Below are 7,101 nucleotides of genomic sequence, written 5' to 3' on the forward strand. Positions count from 1 at the left end.
CACACACACACACACACACACACACACACACACACACACAGAGGGTGAACAAAAGAGAACTCCCCCTGACATTTTAAACTAAGAATCAGGAAGAACAGACTCATGAATATCAACCGTTTTGGCAAAACAGTGGCTTAACTTTGTAGAGACAGTTTCAGACTTTAGTTTTTTTTAAATATAGAAGTTTTGTCTAAATTTACAGCTACCTTTCTAAAATTATACTAAATGAACTTCCACCTACTATTCGTGTTTTTAAAATATTTATAAGCAACAGATGAGGACAAAACACACAAATTATATCTAGGCTCTGCAGTGCAGCAATCCTGTTTTCTACAAAATTTATAAGAAAAAGCTTCCTTTCGCTCATAAAAATGCAAATCAAAATGGGGGAAAAAAGCTGTAAATGGAACAAAACGAGAAATACTAGACAATAAAGATAAAAAAAGGTCCTGGTCTTGCAGTGTGAATCCCTCTCTCTCTCCCTCGTTCTTCACTCAGATATCACACAGTTTTCACTCTGAAGGGATGCAATTTTGATTTCTCCTCCTGCAGGGCTTGTTTCTCTGGTAACAGAGGTGGGAACAGTGCGACACTGTTTAAGTGGCCTGACATTTTCAAGATGTGTCTATAAAGGTTCCTCTCAACTGTGTGAAGTTTGGAAAAGACACGGCCACATTTACTCTGAAGACGCACACTCTGATATTTGACAAAAACAAATGTTCTTTTGTGGCAACAAACACTAAACAAAACATTGGTTACCGGTGAATTTTATCCCTCCTCTAAACCGACAGCTTAGGCAAATAAAGTGAAATTAAAAAAATTAACTCGCCATGCTTCCACTGTGCTCAGTTTATAGTAAAAACCCAGTGATGATGATTCATTATGGTGACACCGTTGTTTACACCCCAAATGGGCACAAACAACTGGTGCCAAGAGAAGCTTCACGCCACATGCCAGAATCAGAACTGGCGGCCGCTCTACAGAGGAGACACACCATGTTGGAAGGGTCATGCTCCAGGGATTACAACCAGGCAACGTGGGAGCCAGCATTACAACAACACAGATGGACAACATGCTACAGAGAAAGGACTGTAAAAAACAAAAAAACTGTCAGGGCAAACAACGTTATCATCAAGTAAACCTTGTGGTTTAATTCCTCTGCTGAATAAAATATGACAGCATGTCTACTGAACAAATCAGGGCTGCGTACCAGCAAACCCTACAATAACTGTGCTTAATATTGCAATGGTTATATAACTTGCGATAAATAAACGAATAAAAATGTATGCAGTGTTGATGTCTTTCCATTTCAACGTGACAGTTTTATTTAAGTGCAATCTTTTTTTCTCTCTTTTTCTTCTTCTTTTTTAATATGTGGATGTGCCGCAAATTTATTTCCCATTGGGAACAATAAAATTATCAATCAATCAACTCATCTACACATACCTGCTGAAACCCCAAGCTATTCTTAATGACTTTAAAACATCACCCCCATGAAACCTTTTCTGATGCTCTAAATACTGAACAATGTCCCTTAATATTAGTATTTTTATTAAATAATAAAAACATCTGAAAATAATAATTTTAAATAAAAGTTAAAAAAACACTAAATCTAACTGCAGATTCTTTCATTGCAGTTGTCCAACATTTTCTCCACTGACCAAGTGGTAATAATTTAATTTGATGTGGTATCTCGGGTCCATTTTTTTTATCAGACTGATGCTGACAAAACTTATATACTTATACAAATATTTGAGCTGACCATTTATTGCAGTTTTTTGCAGTATGCCTATTGCACAGGCTGATATCGCAATGAAGATAAACTTGTGATACATTATGCAGCCCTAGAGCAAATGGTGAATCAATATTTGAAGCTCTTCTGTAACTCAATCTTGGTGAATATTTACTCTCATTGGGTCACATCATCTTGGTTTGGGTGGATAAGTTGTTTTGTCTGAGCTGCTGAATAAAGGTTTTTTTTTTACAAAAATTTACAAGTGATTTATATAATGAAGTAATCAAAAGGCATGACAATCTACAGATTCTTGTTGTTTTTATTTGACCTTTATTTAACTAGGTTAGTCAGTTGAGAACCTGATCCTATCCTGACAGCTAGACAGTGTTTCCTGCTGATCCACTAAATTTTACCATTATGTTCCAAATATTTTCAGTTTCTTATTAAGTTTTGTTGGTAAAATGAGTTGCAAGCATTTAAACTGTATTCATTTCAAATCACAAAACAAATCAGAATCTGATTGAAAAGGAAAGTTTCTATAACTAGCTAAATAATTTTAACAAAGCACAGACAAAAATTATGTTTAAAGCCAGAAAATCTCATCTCACCTACATCATATCATCTGATCAACATTACATATAAAACTGAAATGAGAAGCAGAACTAAATACTAAACATTCCCTGATAAATGGGAACAAATGTGTAGTGAAGCACATTTGCTAACAAACACAATGCCATAAAAAATGTATGGAAGGTAATAAGATTATTTTATTACACCAGTGACTAAAATATGTTCAAAGATAGTTATATTAAAAAAAAACATTTGATTCTCAAGATACAGCATGTCAACAAAAATATCTGATATCTTGTAAAAATGGTCTGAATACTACAGGATTTGAGGGTCTGCTAGTAAATATATGTTATATTAGTAATAGCAGCAGCAATAAAATGAGTTATAAATAAATGTTTAAAACCTGACCCAGCAACACGTCAGATAAGATGTGAGAAATCTGAAACAAGAACATCTTCCTTGAGACTGCAGAGATTTATTTTTTAGATGATGGAGGTCTGTTTGCAAATATGATAAATCTACGCTCAAATGAGGCCATGTAATCACATTTCACTCAGCAGTATGCCCTCTTATCTTATTAAAAGAAAAAAAAACATTAAATATTATATTATGTCACAGTGTGTGTATTTGTTGTAACGGCAGTGCAGATAAGAATGGCTGAAGAGGCCTCGTTGATTATTTTGACCCAAGGACATCAGGAGGGTCAAGTAAAAAAAATAAAAATAAAAAGAACTTCCTTAATGAATTCAGCTGATTAATTATGTCACAAATAGCTGCATCTTTAACCCCAAACTGGTTCAAAAACATCTGAAGCCAATAAGATAAAAGCTGAACAGAAGCAGATCTGGAACCAAGAATGAAAACACAGTTTAATTTTGTTTTAAAGTGTCATTAAAAATTAAAGAGTGCATATTCCTCAATTCTGCTGAGTACAAAAACAAACCTTATTTAATCTAAAGTGTGAACGGAGGCAATGTGTGGGGGGCCGATGACTTATCTGACAAAGAATAGATTTCTTTTCCTCCTCCTTTTTGCTGTAGTACAGTTTAGGGGGTGAGGCAGAGTCTTGTTCAATTCAGACCGCTCTGGGACTGAAGCAGCTAAAAATAGCTCTCATTAATTCAGCCATTGTGATGTTGCAACAGAGTGATTTAAAGGAAACTTGCAGCCCGAACCATGCAGAACAGTTAATGAGAACTTGTTATACGAAATGCCACAAAATAAATGATGTAGTACAGCAAAGAGAACACGTTATTTACTCTCTGGAGCTTATTTGTCAAAAATTTAAAACCCAGTGAAGGCGAAGAGAGAGGTAAATCCTGATCAGTAAATGTGTATATTTACTGTCCATGCTGGAAGTACTCCTGTTGATTGACTGAAGCAAAGATGACTTGAATTTTGAAGTTAAATTTGTTTGACATGATAAAGCATTAGATCTACTAGCGATGGCATTAATTAGGAAAAAAATGACTATGCCAACAAGCAAACTGGGTACTTTTATTTATTTATTTTCAGAACACAGTTCAGCTGGCACTGAGGTATGATAACAGGATCACACTCTACCGTGGCTGCTGGCAATGAGGCAACAACAACAACAAAAAAAAGGATGATTGATCACTTCAGAAATTGAAATCAATGTGTTGGGAAGTGCTGACAAGTGCTGAAACTCTCTTGCCTCTGAGAATGTAGCCAAATGCTAATGAAGGCCCAAGCCTTCTCACCAGTCATAGTGGGGAGAGGGTCCCCTGAGGGGAAAGTGACAGTCGACACACAACATGGACGAAAAACTGTACTGCAGCTCTGCAGAGGAGAGGAGATCAGAGGGAAAATGCAGCAGTGAAGGAGCAACACCAAGGTCAGGATATGAAATTATGTCTGACATAAAAGTGAACCGATTGTCTTTAGTTCAGCTATCGTTTTTAGCTTGATGCATCAAGTACTAAAAACTTGGAACGCTGCGCACAGAAGATCAAAGGTACTTACATCAGTTCATGCTGGTGATTACAAACGACAGACCAAAAAAAAAAAAAAAAAAAAAAAAAAAAGCGTCTTCAGATTTGAGCTACTCCTCCGTAAATCCAGCAGGAGATTCCTGCAGACGTAGATCAGCAGCAGAGCATGACCGCACCAATCAGTGCTGGGAGGGACTAACCCCCCACCTCCCCCCCACCCCTCCTTTTTTTCTGTTAGTTTCAAAACCACAGAAATTATGACCACAGGTGAGAGGTTATGAAACACGCCTCGCCGCTGTTCCCTGACACTTCCTCTGCCCCGAACGCATCCTTCCTCAGCATCTTTCCTCAGAACACACCGCTCTCTAGAACTCTCAACACGTTTTAAAGGGTTGAAATCCCCTCCAGCTTGGCAACAATCTGTGTAGGACCTGCAGTTCCGCTACAGCCTGGGACTCCTCTGTACTAGCGAAAATCCATCCGCAGTGTAAACTGCTGTATCGGACTTAACCCTCGCACTGCCGTGACGGACCAGGCTAACCATGTGGCTCAGAATGTGTGTTACGCTGTTCACAGAGCTGCAATACGCACATAAATCAGAGTCATCGTGTCGGCGACATCCCACACAGGGTTGTTCACAACAAGCATAAACTATGCATGAGCACGTTTCATATTTTATATCGCAGCCAAAGATATCACATCATTAGAGCTGATCTGTGCATAAAATCCAGCAAAATGGAAGAGGCTGCATTCATGGCAGAAAACCAGTCCAGCAAAGAGAAATCAAAGCATTCACAACACAGAATAGAGTCATGTTCCAGAGCAATTTTTCAAAACTCCTTTGGCTTTTGTTTCTTTGCACATTTTGTACAGTTGTTCAGTACAATTTGCTTTGTACCAGAAAATTAACTCAAGCATCCCTGAAAGCACAATTCAAAATGCACTCTTTTGGTCTTTTCCGGAAAACAATTGATTTGATTGCAACAAGACAGAAATTCTAACTAGAGATGAAGTTACATTTTGTCTGTAATTACACATAATGCAGTGCAGCTGTTGCTGACAGTGGACCTTGTTAACTCAACTGAGCTCTGTTTTTAAATTTCTCTAGACCCTCTTCCTCAAAAACACACGAGCTGGGTTTTCTGGACGGGAGGGAGTGTGTTTTCTGTCAGGAGTTAAACTTTATGCATTTCTGACCTCTCTAATATTTTCTATTCCAAAAACTGACATGACTGAACACATCACACAGGTCACTTTTGTGTTGTTTCGTAACCTATGTTTTTTATTAATGGGTTTAATTCAGCCCTTCTTGGCATGGCTTCAGTCTTTTCATTGGGTGATCCCACCTGCTTTTAGCTCAGATCTTAGAACTTACTCACTCCAGGTTCTAAACGAGCCAAGTTGAGCTTTGTTCAGTACAGTGTGCAATTAAAACATAATTTGATGCATTGCACCAGATTTAGTCTAAGTTTGACGTCTGAAAGGAGACTGACTGGCTGGAGAGTGACATCAATCATGGAAGTGTTGCCTTTCCAAGAAACCCATAGTTTTGAAAACCTTGCTACCCCACCATTTGATTTTATTTTCTATATACATTATAATGGCAACACATAACCAACACTGTGGTACTATGAGGAGGTGCAGATGATGACCTAATAGACTAGATTTATGGGCTACGAGCAGAGGATGGAACTCTTGATATGGAGATGGCATTTTTGCAAATGGTGGCAGAGCACAGTGAATGTTTTGTGACTTTGTAAAACTTATTTACTTGTTGGTGGTAAAATTCAGGTGGCTTCACTATGGCATCCCGCCTGCATTTTGGCAGATTTTGTTATGAGGAAAAATACAGAGGCTGTGTAAAACCGAGTCGGTTTAAATTAGGGCAAAGCTGAGACTGGATAATAGAAAAACGGCACTCGTGTGAGCTTTATTTGTTGAGTATTTGTTCAGTGGCAATCAAAGCCTCGTACTGTTTAGAGGAAGGAAGCGAGGCTCCTAAAATGCCAATTTGACAGCATCACAGCTACATGTACTGTATATGGATGTCATTAGTCACTCATATCATGACTAGGGATGGGTACCTTTAGCATTTGAATCGATTCGGTACCAATATCCGGTACCTGGGAATTTTCGGTACTTTGTGTGTGTTTTTTTTTTTTACATATTTCTCAATATATAAAATTAACAAATATCAAGACAACATCCAACTCTATGTATTGTAACAGCAGTTGTGTAACTTATTTCTTTAAAGTGAAAATACCTGAAGACAACAAGACTGTTTTGTCTTATTGCACAAATTAAAATCCAGCTCCACATATTTCTATTGATGTCATTTCCCCGCTTGAAAAATTATGTGATGGAGGTCCATGGAAGGCAAATAAGTTTAAATCAAATAAGCAAAAGAGGATGGAGTGAAAATAACTAAAAGGTATTCAAGCTACGTTTTGAGCATCCAAAACACGTCCAACACTTCAGCTGGCTGCTTGTGCTCTTTAGGTCAGATGTGTTCGGACTGTTGTTTTCCACTGCCGGTCTGTTTAATGGTGGATGAAATAAAGAAAGTGGTGGTACTTTATTTACTTTGAGCAAGAGAACGTCGTGCTCACAAGATAATTAATCCACCAGATAATTCAGAGGCGGTCTGTTCAATGAGTTTAGGAGCTATGAGCTGCAAGGCTCACTGAAGGTTTGTTTATACTTCTTGTCGCACGTCTTTTACCACCCGCTGAGTAAAAAGAAGTTGCCGTTTTGTACCGAATACCGGTTTTTATTTTTGTTATGATATGAATTTTTTGAATACCGGACATACTGGTTTAAATAGCGGAACGTTTCGTCGCGGCC

The sequence above is a fragment of the Austrofundulus limnaeus genome, unplaced genomic scaffold, assembly GCF_001266775.1.
Source record: "Austrofundulus limnaeus strain Quisiro unplaced genomic scaffold, Austrofundulus_limnaeus-1.0 Scaffold296, whole genome shotgun sequence".
NCBI classification, from domain to species: domain Eukaryota; kingdom Metazoa; phylum Chordata; class Actinopteri; order Cyprinodontiformes; family Rivulidae; genus Austrofundulus; species Austrofundulus limnaeus.